The sequence below is a fragment of the Columba livia genome, chromosome 4 (assembly GCF_036013475.1).
Source record: "Columba livia isolate bColLiv1 breed racing homer chromosome 4, bColLiv1.pat.W.v2, whole genome shotgun sequence".
Classification (NCBI taxonomy): domain Eukaryota; kingdom Metazoa; phylum Chordata; class Aves; order Columbiformes; family Columbidae; genus Columba; species Columba livia.
The window spans coordinates 49,254,404-49,269,603 of NC_088605.1; the positions used below are offsets into that span (position 1 = coordinate 49,254,404).

Genomic DNA, 15,200 nt, shown 5'->3' on the forward strand with positions numbered 1-15,200 from the left:
CAAGCCATGTAATAAAAGCCCAAACTGCAACTAGTCTTTATCATTTATTTTTCAGTCAATGCCTCCAATAGATCCTTTTTAATCTCCCCTAATGTCTCTAATGTAATGAATCTCACATATAATGACATTATAATGGCTAGAAAGTTCTTAGGCAAGCCTTCCAAAAAGAAATAGACTTCAGACTCTTGAAACAAAAACAACAACACTCCTCCCTATCCTACCCTCCTGTCGTCGTGTCCCCCCCCCACCCCCCCCCCAAAAAAAAAAAACACCTTACAATTAACTGCAGTGCTCAGGGCACTGCTTAATTATGAATTATGATTTCTAACATGCCAGCCCCAGTTTTACATGAGGTCAGGCACAATCTTCCCCAAGTTTGCAACAGAAAAGCTGTTTAATGACCCCAGATGACACCAAGCACTTGGAAATACAATGCTGGTTGCATGTTAGTAGAAAAAAAATTCTCTTCTTTATGACAATTTTATCATAAGCCTCCAGAAGCAATAGGATACTGGGAGAAATTAACCATGCTGATGGCACTCACTCCAGGTGCCTGCAAGAAAAGGGGGTTTTGCACATTACACTTGCAAAATGCCACACAGATGAGGGAAATATTCCAGGTGGTATAAATTCACTACTTTCTGTAGATCTCAGGTTCTTGATTCATTCCACTGTGCTGTGGGCTTTCAATCGAGATGCTGAGAAGGGATGTGCAGTTGTCTGAATTGTCTTCTCTAACTGTCTTGTCTAACTACTGGACACAGATGACACTCCAGAGAGCAATTCAGATCTCAGCTGGGCTCATTTGCTCTCTAGAGGTTCTTTTGGCTCTATTTCCTGCAGAGAGACTGCCAGATAATTAACTCCTGCATTATGTGGGGTAAATCCAACCAAAAGGCCACATTAATCAATAAATAATATTGTCTTCCCTTTATTTTGGGAGAAACTGAGGCACAGAGAGATACTGTGACCTTATTTTTGTTATTCAAAGCAAATAGAGCACTGAAGTTTAGCAATTCCCCAACCATTTTGGGCTACTAGCTTCTAGAAAACGAGCCAAACTGAAAGGTAAAACAACAACCAACCCAAAAAACACCCAGCTTGCTGCACTTTGCTGTACCACAAGGCCAGAATCATCATGGCAGTTTTCAGGGTTATACTCAAAGACAGAAAAGCAGATCAAGGGCCTGACCTGCACAAAATCCCCTTTTGAGCAGAGTCAGAATCAGAATCAGGACTCAAGACAGAAGAAATTTTGCTACTCAGTCTTAAAACCTTTGAATAGTAAATAAAAGTACAAGCAATCCTGCTATGGCTAATCAGGAGATTAAAGGTGGAGAGCTCAGCACTGTACGCGTGAGTCTGCCTAGATGAGCCAGAAAAGGTGTACGGGGAAATAATTTAACAGCTTTTCTCCTCTTACCCTGGCTTGATAGCAGGAAAAGAGAAGGATGATCTTCACGTATAATTTCCACAGAACATAGGAAAATATAACCCCTAATATAACCCCCCTAATATAACCCTCATTACCTGATTAATTTGAGTCTTCCCATGGTACAGAAAATGAAGCTGACCTCAAAAAAGGGTCTTGCTTGCCACACATGTCAATGACCACAGCCTGGCCTTGCTGGGTGGTACCAAAGTTACTCCAAGATCCCAACAGCATCACCTCCCACATTAAATGTTGTTTTCCAAATCTCATGTCCTTCCAAAAAAAGCCGCCCAAACCAAGCCCCCGCCAGCAAATAATTGCATTTTTCTGCCATATTACCTCTGCTCCTGCTGAGAACCTGGTCTTTGAAAGACAACCTCTGAGCAAATCGTAAGGTTTTAATTTAACTTAATCATAAGGTTATAACCTAACTATGATGCTGTAACTCTCCTCCCACATCACAAAACTTTGAAGCACACTACAGGATATGTAAAATGTACTGTTTTATGCAACACAGGAACCAGTTTGTAAAACCAAAGGTAAAAAAAATATATAGAATGAGGGTAGGTTAAGGTGTTTCACCTGCTTCTGAAATATGGATTTTTATAACTGCACAAACAATGAGGAAATGGACCAAAAGAGAGAAAATAGCTAATATAGGAAAAGCTGGGCTGCATTTACTGCCTGAGCAGCTTGACCTTCATAGCAGAATAACCACAAAGCACAATATCTAGCCTAAGAGAAGGAATAACATGTGCTCTCAGCACAAGTCAATACTCTCACCAGTGGCCTGATGACTCTTAGATACTGGAAGGTGGAAAAGGCCATTGCAGGTTATCCAAAATGTCACCAAAATGTTTGCGTTTGACCTTGCCCTAGGGTTTACTTGCAGCTACAGAACTTGTATATTTATCTCTGTGCATTCTGTAGTCTAGGAAAAAAAAAAAATAAATAAACTCCCCCTTGTTTCCATTTGTTTTTCAATTGGGCTTAGGATTTCCCAGAAAGGCCGTGTTATGGCCTGCTTGCTCCACATGGCACGGTAGGTGACACCATTTCACACACAAAGAGGATAATGCATTTCTTCATGGAGACAACACTGCAGGCTTGTCCTAAATTAGTATAAAAAACTTCAAGGAAGCAGCCCTAAATTTCAAGGACACTGAAGTCATCAGCAGCACCAAGTGAAGCTCATTTTGTCAGTTCAAACACCCCTTTCCAGTTGCAATATGGCACAAAACACTCATGTCTGGTACTTCTTACCAGCCTACGAATAATTTTTTCTTCTACCACTACTTGGTGACAATACCAGCTTTTCATCAAATCAACAGGAAGAGGCAAGCTGAGCCCCACCACCTCACAGAAGACAGGAAGCCTGGCCATGTGACCAGGGTGGAGTGGCAAAGCTGGAAAGAAGTTGAAGCACGAGACTAAAAATGTGCAACCTGCCACCAGCATGGTTGGGGACAGGACTCACTTTGGTGCGTGGCGAGTATTCTGCTCTTTTTTCAGCAATTGAGTAGAACTTGTGACTAAAAAATAAATTCATTTGATGGCTGGCAAAGAAAATATGTCTTTTACTCACTTTGCAGGATGTGAGGAGATTGAGTTGGCACACAGGGAAGAGCATGTTCAGATCTTTGCTGCCTTCCTGAGCTGTTTTGGGTCAGTCTACCCAATCCCTAGTTTTCAGTGGTACAAAAAGACAATGCAGGGGAGTTTCTGAAATTATCTTGAATCTAAAAATCAGACACTGAGCCTCAGACATCTGCCTAGGCCCCCTCTAGAGTCAATGGAGAGACAGAGCCATCCCACATCCTCAGGCTGGTGCTACATTTGTATTACTGCGAATCACCACAATTTTAAAGGCACTAAATTGACTTACAAGCCTCAGCATCAGGGGAAGGCATAACATCCCATATCTTACACGGTGCTCCAAAAACCAGCTCTCAAATCAACAATTTTTGTCGTAGCTGGAATCTGGCCAGCTTGATGTCCTCCATGCGGCAGCAAGTCCAAGGGCGGTGTGTCCTCTCCCAGCTAGCTGGTGAATGAATTTGCTCTGCAGATAGAAAAGCAGCTTTTATTTTCTGAGGCTTCTTGGGTTTTCACTGCATTCCCATAATGCCAATATTCATACGATCATAGACCTTCAAACAAAAATGAGAAGAGCCTGTCACCTGGATGTTTTGCTCATCACCAATCAAAGATTATTTTTTTTTAATTAAAGAAGGAAGGCTTCTGTACAGAAAAAAATCTGGAATAAACAGAAAAGTCTCACACTAATATTTTCTATTAACAGCTTCAAAATGTAATAGGAGTAAGATTTTTTCAGCATTAAAGATGCAAAATACTTCATCCAAGAGCAGACTGAATGGCAGGAAACGTGTGATGAGATCCAAAGTCCCAGTCTATTTAAATTCAGGAGATATCTTATTATCACAGTTGCCAAGTTGGAGAAGACAGGATGGGAATGGACAGCTCAGCTTAACCAGACCCCATCTGTTACCACCCCACTCTGAGAGTAAAAGTAACCTGTCAGGGTATTGCTGAACTAACACACATCCGGCGCTTGATGTTTGAAAAGAAACGTTTGGAATGTTATCAGCTATTGCTTGCTCCTTTCCAGGACGCAGTTTGGTATCCAAAGGCACATACCTGCTGAATAAATATTTTAACTTGCTTAAATGTAATTACATCCCCTTTACACAGTGGAAAGGCACTTTCCTGGCCCTGAATAACAAGCCCAAAGTCTTCCACATGCAAGATTTCAACAGCATGTGGTCAGCCAGTGCAATCTTGCTCCTCATTACTTCTTTGAACCAAAACAATGAACGAGGATCAGCAGTGACCTTGTTCTCAGTTCTCTTCATTGCAAGGTTCACAATATTTTTTCTAGGAACCCTTAACTTTCATGATTATCAGATAATTTCAGTTTTCTTTTTTAATCATCTTTTTGTAACTAACTCAGAGAGCTGCAATTAAAAACTGAAACACACAAAGCAAACTGGTGCTAAAGGATTAGAAATTATCAAATACACAAAATCAAAGAAGAAATCTTAGGATTTATGTCTCAATCCTACTACTTGAGAGATGGCATTTGGCAATATAAATTGCCTTTTCCTTCCTCCAGTAAGTCTTGTCCTTCTGTCAGAAGCAGAATAGAACAAAATACCATGACAGCCCCTCCACACTGCTAGGAACATTAATTTGAGATCTGGCCTTGGTTTAGGACTCTCCTTGGAACCCATCACTGAATTTTTGCATACTTGAATCTTCCTGAACTCCTCCTGTGATTTCTGTCTTCTTCCATGTGATATGATTTGACCATGAACACAGTCCATTGCTATTTAAAGATCTTTCTCTCTCCTCATCATCATTTATTACTTGTTCCATCAAATAATATATTGTTTGCTCTACAAAGCAGTGAATCCTTCCCACTCCTGTAACAATAAGATGAGAGCACCAGTAATACTTGTGTCTGTTACCTAAATTTCAGGGTACCAGAATCCATTTATTTCTGCACATATTAACTGTCCAGCCGATGACCAAACATATGCTGTAGGGCAACCAACAACCATGTCTCACCATCACCTCTCTTTAAGCTTCCTGCTGCATGGATCAGCCCTCATCATTGACTCACAAGTCATTTCTGATCAGAGAAAATTAAAATCTGCAGCCACATTAAGCCAAAAAAATTATAGAAACAGCTTTCCAGTGCCCTTAGCTTCACCATGGCCAACTTCAGCTCATTCAACACTCACTGCTCCGAATTATTCAAATTATTACAAGGCCCTGATGATCTACATAGATATCTCTCAGAATCCCTGCCTCTGGTTCAAGAAGTCTTGTAAAGAGTAGTCTGGCTCAGAATAGCACCAATAGTCTGTAGGAACATATTTCAAGGTTAAGTTAGCAAAGTCTTTAAGCAAACTACAGCCAACAAGGAAGCAGCATAGCCCATTATCGCTCAATTGAGGGGGATGAAGCACTAGGCCAGGGCATCAAATGCCCAATTTTGCATTTCGGCTCCATTCTCTACAAGACAGGGAGTGGGCAATGACATTTGCCCACAGACCATTTGTTAGGCAACCAAGAAGATGAGGGAGCAGATTCCTACCTCAACACAGGCAAGGGCATATATCACACCCAAGGGAATATATTGGAATATAACCCAGTATCTGGGGACAAAGGGGAAAGGAACAACACAGAACAGAAGATACCACTCCCATTAACACACAGCTCAAAGATATTGATACCTGCAAGCTGCATGTGCGTCTACAGAGGACAGACTAGATCTGCAATCTCTTCCAGGTCCCTGGGGAGCTATTTCCTTTATGCTGTAAGTAGATATCAAGGCAGGGTGGGGGGAACCATTCTTTCACGCCTAAATGTTTTTGAAGTGTTATTTTGCAACAGGGCTGCATTATTATTGCTTCCTTTCCTCTCCAGGAATATTCCTCTGGGCAAGCTGTGGCTTACTGTGGGATTTTACAGCAGACAGTCAGAGGCAGAGCAGATAAAAATCAAGTTAAGTTAACAGGCAGTAAAGTGTAGCATTGACAAACAAGACTTGAGGATTGCAATAGTTAAGCCAGCAGAAAACAATACTGTTTTCCATAGCAATTTAGGACCTACATAAAAGACAAGGGAGTTGAATAGCGTGTGCAGCGATGGGACTGGGTATAAAAGTGAGACATGTCCAAGCCCTGCAAATGGTTTCCACACGAGCTGAGGAACAGAGACCAGAAACTGGCGTTTGCTGTGAGCCCCTGACATCTGCCATGCCATCAACAAGTACAGTTGCATCCAAATCTGGCTTTGATTTATGCACTTGAACAGAAAGCAAGCGGGTTGGTTCATCAGGGACAGCATTTTGTAAAGGCTCCAGCTTTATTTGTGCGAGGCTTTGTGATGCAAAGAGCGATGATGGGGACATAGTGAGTCACTTTAAAAGGACAGACTACGGGGCGGGGTGGGGGGGGGGAGGGGGCGGGACGGGGACAGCGGTGACATGGGTTTCAACAAGCCCACCCCAACACCCCTTAAAGGAAGTGAAGCTCATACTGCTAGTTTAAAGTTAACTTGGGCATAAATGCATTATAGCCTGTATCGCAACATAAACCAAACAGCAGCATTTAGCTCCTGGTCTGTCACTGACAAGGGGAGTGACCTTGAAAAAGTCACATTGCTTTCCTACCCTTCTGTTCAAACTGTAGAGCAAGGATGGGAGAGACAGTGGCTTTGATCTTGACTGAGATTTCTGATGGCTCAATAATCCCAGTAATAAAAGTCTCACAGATGGAACTACCTGGAGTCATCCTCAGGCACTTCTTGCATTGCGTATGTATATATTCTAATTTAGGTGCCTACACATTAACCGCCAATGAAGGCACCACCTTGTTGTGCTTTTATTACCCCAAGTCCAAAGAAACCACATATCCTAAAAGCCACCTCATACGATGAAAGAAGCTGAAATACAGAAGCTGGTAGAATGCCTTTAGCTATAAATTTGCAAAGTAAAAACTGGTCTCTCTTTCCTCCAGTCCATTCAAATTGGCTTTTATCTACATACTAAGAAACCCTATTCATTACACAGTCTGCAGTAAAACATCTGTGGAAGTCATTTGGAGCCTCCAGAGTCATTGATAACTGAAATAATTGGCATTTTACCACCAAAGGCTCACGAAAGTCACCTAACAGCTAAAATGAGTTGCTTCTGACACAAGTCAATCCAGGCACATAATGTTGTTGTTGTTCATTAGGTTTCCGTTAATGCTAAAATCTCCAATTTCAATATTTAATACACCTCGGAGATCATGATGCATAATTTAATGTGCAAGCAGATAATTTGCTGATCAAAGTACACAGTTCACATACGGCAAATTTTTGCACACCTTGCTGATTAACTGACTCTCCCACACACAAATACATATACACATATATATTTATATATATGTCCTCTCTAGAGCTAGTTCCTTATGGCAGACAGCTAAACCCTGTACATACCAGCCCTTTATGTGCAGTATACATGCTGTATCATAGATGTGCCTTTTCTAGGGTGGGTTTAAATCATCTCTGCTGATTAATATGCAGCTAAAACCCTGCAAACCACTTGGAAAATATACCCCCAAGTCTGAATTTGTCAAGATTTCTCAAGACCTCTATAAGCTTGAGATCCCAGAAGGTACCAGCAACTTGAAGAGGTTTTTATATTTCCCCTCTGTCTCCAAGCTCAGTCAAATTAATAGGAATATATTGGCTCAACCAATCACACTGGATGAAATTGAGCTGGCTATTAATGATTTCAAACAGCAAATGGCCCCTGGGCTAAAAGAGCTCTCAGTAGAGCACCACTCCAAGTTTTAGCAGCAAGACAAACTTTTTTTCAATGTTTCACAAACTTTTTTTTACCCTTTCACTGCCAGTTGTCCCCTAAACTCTCTTGGCAGGCAGCAATATTCTTTACTAGGTGCTGTTTGTGTGCAAAACAACTCTTGTCTCCTGGGTTTGCTTCAAGCAGTGTCTCCCGCCTGAGCTAACTGATGTCAAAGCCAACTCTGGATTTGAAGTCAAAAAGTAAAGGACAGCAATGAGGCCAGATTTGCAGCAGAAACGCTTGGGGAAAAAGACAAATTGTCCCTTTTTCTTCTTTCTGTTAAAGATATTTTTGAAACTCTTCTCTCCTGAGGATGGCTTTAACTAAATGCTCTTCACACATGATTTCACGTGACTATTAATCATGTCAGGCTTTGTCCTTTTATTAACATACCAGTTAGATTTAACCCCTCTTTGAAGCCAAAGAAAGTCAATATGTGGTCAGAAAAAGAGAGGAGTCCCTTGCCATTCAGCAAGTGTAAGAACAAACGAAGGAGAGAAAAAAAAAAAAAAAAAAGAATTCAGTCCCAAAACTGGTGGCCAGGTTTTCAAAAGCTCACCAGCCTGGGTGTTTCCTTTGGTCGCCAGCTTATTTTGGTGTCAGATAGGAGGATGAGATCTACTGTACCTTTTTTATTTCATCTGTTGGATTTGAAACACTGCTGGCACTGGGAAACAGAACTGTTCCTGCTCTGCCTGATTATTCCTGGGAGGACCAAATCCTCCCTGGCTGAGGACTGCTCAAACTTCTCAGCGTCAGGAATTTCTCTGTTACCAGCAGCGCAGTAACACAAAAGTTAATGTTTCTGAAGGAAGACTTCTATACAAGGGGATCTCCCACATACACCTAGATGCTCATTTATATGAGCATCACATACCCAAGTGCAATTGCAACACAACTAAAGATGCCTGGGCCAACACATGCTTTACAACCTGGGACAAAAGAGACATGGCATGTGAAGCTACGTGTGAAAGCAACGCTTGCTGGAGGACTGCAGGCAAACACAGAGGTTTCCATCCTACAAAAATAGGTAGACTAGAAAGTACAAAGCATTCTAACTCTTAAGGAAGGTAGCTGAATTAACTCTCGCCTGCATTCAACTATTAGAACTGCAGAGCCAACAATCCTGACCTGCTTTGGGAGCAGGGAAAGGGGTTGTGAAAAGGCCAGTTAGGCTTCAGAGCAAAACACCTCCTGTGAGAGTCCTTCCTGGTTGCCTGTAATACATCACAAGGAAGATTTCTCCCAACTTTGGGAACTGATGGAGGTACCTGCATTGAAAGATTCAGTTCCTTCTGCAATCTGCAGATTGAGGGTTACTCCAGCCAGGTAAATCCCACAGCCAAAGATGCCAATTCCTTTCACTATGTGGACAGGTTATTTACAGCAACTCATACACAAAGCTCTGAATTTATCAACTAAAAAAATAAACCATTATGGGTTACTCTACATTCTTCTGCTAGGGTTCACAAAAGCCACAGCCCTGCTATGAGCATGAAGCTCTCAAATCCAAAGACCAGATCCAACCAAAAATTGCAGCTTCCCAAGCTCTGATTCCTGCAGGGGAAGGAGAGCACTGAAACACAGCAATATAACCACCCATCATTATGAGCCAGCCTTCCTGCCAGCTGTGCCAGCTTCAGTTCAGGGTTTTGCAGGTGTCTGCACACTAAGCCACTTTCTATAGCTCTTAAAGTCAGAGATTTTAGGCTTTAAAACCTTAAGCACAAAAAAGTGCACTTCACAACAGCTCCTGTGGGTGTTTTAAGAAGCAACAAATGCTTTTAAGCGCTCTTAAGAGAGAAGATGATGACAATGAAATTGAGGGGAAATGGAGAAAAAGATAATCATGCTGCAAGGTGCTGCTCTCATCTCTCAACTATGTTCCAAGGCAGCCAGCAACAGCTGCCACCCTATTAAGCTCAACACTTTACAGGTGCTCAGAGGGAGCACTTGCATGAAATTAGCCAAGAAAATTCACTTACTTCAAGAGGCAGAGCCGGGCTCTGGGCTGCCACAGTTCAGCTGTGGTCTGTTGACCCTGTGGAGTGCTGCCACAGTGCTCCACATGAGGGTCTGGCTGTGACACTCATGCTGGATGTCATGGGTGTTTGTGGGGAGCCCTGGCCAGGAACACTGCAACCAAAACAAATTACAGAGTCATTCCTAAAGTCTATGCCCAATGTCCCTATTACCTCAAAAGCCTTCTGTCTTTACTCCACACCTGCTATGGCTTCCACTTACTTCTCTTATATGACAAAAATGATAATCACCAACACTAAGCATTGTCTAGCAAAGCTGCATCTACAGCGAGGCCCCATATTATTAATTTTTTGCTTACTTGTGACAGCGTGAAACAGGGATAAGTTCTGTGAATGATGTGCATTTATTCCTGATGAAACTCTGGACTGGTGATTAGTAATCAAAGGAAAGCTGGGATTATGATTTTCAGTGTCCAATAAGTAAATACGAATATCTTGTGATATGATGTCTCTTCTTGCGCTGTCCTTTCTCTTTCAGGTAATCTCCTTATTGCAAATTAGGGAGTTTCTCGGGCAGTTTAAAAGGCGTACTCTCACACATACAAAGAAAATAAACAAAGTATTTTGCTTCAGATCTCAGCTGCAGTAAATTTTTTCTTTGAGCCTCCTGACTTAAATATCGTAAGACATTGGTCTCTTTGCTGATATCAAAGTAACACACAAATTTAAACAGCCCTGTTCACACCCACTCAAATTCAGTAACACCTCTGCTCTGATTCCACAATGACCCAAAAATACTTCTGTATTCTCTTTGTTTCTACCTGCTTCTTTATTCTCATTCTCCAATAAAACAGCAGAAAAATTCAAAGTCTCTTCTAATTGTTTTCCTCTGTAAAAGCCAGGGTCATACTTGCAGTGTAGGAATACAAACCCACTGAGCACAAGGCAATAAAAAGGTGATGTAGTGCAGTCCTTGGTTACTGCAAATTAGCTTCCTGCTGTTTGGAGCATGCTCTACGATGATGTTCCCAGCACTCAGAAATGTCCTTTTCCTCTGAGAATGCCTCGGGTTGAGGAAGAATGGTGCCTGAGAATGAGACTGATGTTAGAAACTGCTTGCTCAATCAAGCTTCTAGAACAAATATCTCAGAGAATTTGAGCGATGTTACAACTTCAAGACAGTCTGGAAGCACTTAACGTGCATGTTTAAAGTCATCAGCACTTGTGGAACTGGCTACTTTGCTGTTTTGAAGCACCAGACTAGGTGCTTGGGAACTGTTAAATTTAGCAAAAATGTTGCACAACTCTGAAGTAACAGGACAGAAATAAAGAGTGAAGATTTTGCCCTTCCTGCTATGACTAGGGCAAAGAATTTAGTACTGTAGTCACAGAAATGCAAGAAAACTTTCACATGCCCCAATACTATTTATTATGAGATTCAAAAACTGGATGACTGTTTCTCACATCATAACTCTGAATGGAGTGGTAATCACCCAAACTTCACCTCCTATTTTCATTGTAGCTGCTGCTTATTGCCATAATCTCTGCAAATAAACTTGCTGTATGACTGATTCATCCTCAGACTCAGCTTTGGGCCTCCAGAGGTATTAACAGAAAGATAAAATCCATTGAGAGACGCGAATGTAAACTCCATCACCCCATAAGCAACCTTTTATCAACTGGGCATAATCCCTTTATCAGATTACGCCTGGTACATTGTATTCCCTGGTCTGCAAGTGCTTTTCTGGAAGCAATTACAAGCAACATTAGAGGAAAAGAAAAAAATCCTCACAGAGGAATTTTGCCACTAAAGGATTTCTCAGCTGTAAATCAACTAGGCTGTTAAAAAACATCAGGTAGGCTTAAAGGAGAGCAGCAACTCACACTATCTGAAAAGGCATCCTCCTAAACTAAAATGGGCACTGCAGTTCATCCCAGAGCACTCATTTCAGGAGACGATTAATGTGCAAATAGCCGAGAGCCAGGAGAGGGTCCTCCAAAATAACCAGAAGGGGTGCTGGACACCAAATATGCCCTGGTAACCATGGTATTTTAAAATTTCCAAGGGGATTTTCATCTAGCTATTAAAACAACAACAACAACAACAAAACATCAAAAGAACCCAAAAAAAACCCACAAAAAACAAAATCCAGAACACCACCAAACCAAACCACCAACACCATCACCACAACCACAAAAATAGCAAACCACACAAAAACAAACACACCACACCACGCACACACAAAATTTAAATATAGAGAAATCCACAAGATAAAAAATATTTAAAAAGTGGGAGTCTGCCTTCCAGACTAGGTATAAACAGCTACAATTCCACCCAAATCCCTGTGTCCTAACAGCAAAGAGGACTCCAGCCAGCCCACAGAAAACACCAAGCACGGAGATCTTGAGGGATCTGAATTAGGTAATTTGTGCTTAACTCATTTAGACAAAATATTGTGTTCTAATTGCCAGAAATATTGAACTGCCCACGGACTTTGGTCAAGCAAAGCTTTTTTTTTTTTTTTTCCAATTTTGTATGAATTGCTTTAGTTGGATGTTAAATAGAACAAATCTACGGGCTTCGCCATTTGATAAACAAAGCAGTGTTTCTTAAATATAGGAAATGTCCTCTTTTTGGAAGAAATTTTTACAATAGAGGAAAAAATTGAAATATTTCTTTTCAGACTGAAGCATCTGATTAGAAGTAATTACCATTATTACAGTTATTATCTTTGAAAATTATTCCAGGAACCAGGACTCCAAGCAAAGTTTGCATCCTGGCAGTGTCGATATGTGAGGTCTAGCAGGATGGGAATTTGGGGCTAGGAATTTACTAATGAGATGTCTTTTATCCTGCTAACTGCAAACATCATTACACTGATTCGAACACAAGTAACTACATGAGATTATATTTGCATAGTGAAGGTGGGGGGGGAGGGGAGGAGGTGTGAATTTACCAATTAAATTCGAAGCAGGACTTTTTCGTGGAGTCTGCTGTCACAGCTGCCTAAATTGGAAAATGGTGAAAACTCAGGCTCTCTGGACTGAGTAAATGACTATAATTTGGATTTAAATGGCGTAAGAATGAAAAGTTGACTCTATTTGCTGATTCTATAGCCCTGTTTTTCTTCATTGTTTCTTCTTGAGCCTCCTACTGTTTATAAAATTGAAAAATCAAGCTGAGCTGCATGTCCAATGCCTTCACTATGATCGTATCTCTCTTTCTGAGCACATGATTGACAGAATCAGAAAATGTTTTCCTTAGCTAACAAACACTTGCTTTCCCTTCGTTTTATGTGCCCTTGCTTGGGATCATTGCACCCCCAAGAAGAATGCCACTGGTTGCTGATAACTTCCTAATAAGTCAGATATTAAAACCAGTTCTGCCAGACAGGTACTGGAGGAGTTTTATACAAGATACTTGCAAAATATCCTTCCTTATCTTTCAAAAAAACCCAGCAAAGAGTTTCTTGGACCTCCTCAGCAAACACCCTGTGTGAGGTTAAAGATCCCTGTTCATGTCATTGTCTCTTTAGGGGGAAACATTGATCCACATAGAGATTATTTTCAATACCAGTTGTAAGTCACTAGAACTTTCTAGACTTCTGTGGGGTGACAAACCTTGCTACCTGACATCACAGATTATTAATTTCTCACAGAAATAAGTGACCACAACAACTGTTTTCTTTGTGATTACAAGAGCTGCTAGAAAAGCCTTCAGAAAAATCTTAGGAAACAGCGCTGGAAGAGACTTCAAGAGAATATTTGTAGAATATTGAGTAGAGCCATTGTGCAGGACAGATGCTTCTCCAGATTGTTCTTATTACAAATGTTAACCAGCCAGTATCTCCCAATTAAAGCAGCTGAGAGTGAAACAAACAAAAAAAACACACATAAACAAAAACCCACCAAACCCATAAACCAACCCCAAAATACTGCAATATCTCTGGTCTCTTTTATCATCTTTACTTAAGGGATTTCAGCTGATCACAGTATCACAGTATGTTTGGGATTGGAAGGGACCTCAAAAGATCATCTAGTCCAATCCCCCTGCTGGAGCAGGAACACCTAGGTGAGGTCGCGCAGGAACATGTCCAGGTGGGTTTTGAATGTCTCCAGAGAAGGAGACTCCACAACCTCCCTGGGCAGCCTGTTCCAGTGCTCTGTCACCCTCACTGAGAAGTTTCTTCTAAAATTTAAGTGGAACCTCTTGTGTTCCAGCTTGATCCCATTACCCCTTGTCCTATCATTTTTTGCCACCGAGAAGAGCCTGGCTCCATCCTCATGGCACTCACCCTTTATATATTTATAAACATTAATGAGGTCCCCCCTTAGTCTCCTCTTCTCCAAACTAAAGAGACCCAGCTCCCTCAGCCTTTCTTCATAAGGGAGGTGTTCCACTCCCTTAACCATCTTTGTTGCCCTATGCTGGACCCTCTCCAGCAGTTCCCTGTCCTTCTTGAACTGAGGGGCCCAGAACTGGACACAATATTCCAGATGTGGCCTCACCAGGGCGGAGTAGAGGGGAAGGAGGACCTCTCTCGATCTACTAGCCACCCCATTTCTAATACACCCCAGGATGCCATTGGCCTTCCTGGCCACAAGGGCACAGTGCTGGCTCATGGTCATCCTGTTGTCCACCAGGACCCCCAGGTCCCTTTCCCCTACACTGCTCTCTAATATGTAATTTCCCAACCTATACTGGAACCCGGGGTTGTTCCTGCCCAGATGCAGGACTCTACACTTTCCCTTGTTAAATTTCATTAGGTTATTCCCCGCCCAACTCTCCAGCCTGTCCAGGTCCCGCTGGATGGCAGCACAGCCTTCTGGTGTGTCAGCCACACCTCCCAGCTTAGTGTCATCAGCAAACTTGCTGATAGTACACTCTATTCCCTCATCTAAATCGTTAATGAATATATTGAATAATATTGGCCCCAGTACTGACCCCTGAGGCACTCCACTAGATACTGGCCTCCAACTAGACTCCGCACCATTGACTACCACTCTCTGGCTTCTCTCCTTAAGTCAGTTTGCAACCCACCGCACTACTCTATTGTCTAGACCACACCTCCTCAACTTAGCTGTGAGGATGCTGTGGGAGATTGTGTCAAAGGCTTTACTGAAGTCAAGGTAGACCACATCCACCGCTCTGCCATCATCCATCCACCTTGTTACATTCTCATAAAAGGCTATGAGGTTGGTCAAGCACGACTTACCCTTGGTAAAGCCACGCTGACTGCCCTTAATAACCCTCTTATCCTTGATATGCCTTGAGATGGAACCAAGGATAAGCTGACCAGTCTATAATTACCCGGGTCCTCCTTCTTGTCCTTTTTGAAGACTGGAGTGACATTTGCTTTCCTACAATCCTCGGGCACCTCCCCCGTTTCCCAAGACTTGGCAAAGA

At 41.9% G+C, this 15,200-nt stretch overlaps 1 long non-coding RNA gene across 1 annotated transcript in view; it reads right to left on the reverse strand.

Annotated features, from left to right (window-relative positions):
* The window catches only part of LOC110365240 (uncharacterized), a 362,256-nt gene that overhangs the window by 343,197 nt on the left and 3,859 nt on the right, over positions 1–15,200 (reverse strand). The window contains exons 2-4 of the long non-coding RNA XR_010472314.1: positions 10,153–10,880; positions 9,797–9,947; positions 3,318–3,494 (exon numbers count right to left, since the gene is read on the reverse strand). This is a non-coding gene — a long non-coding RNA (uncharacterized LOC110365240). The remainder of the gene's footprint in view (positions 1–3,317; positions 3,495–9,796; positions 9,948–10,152; positions 10,881–15,200) is intronic.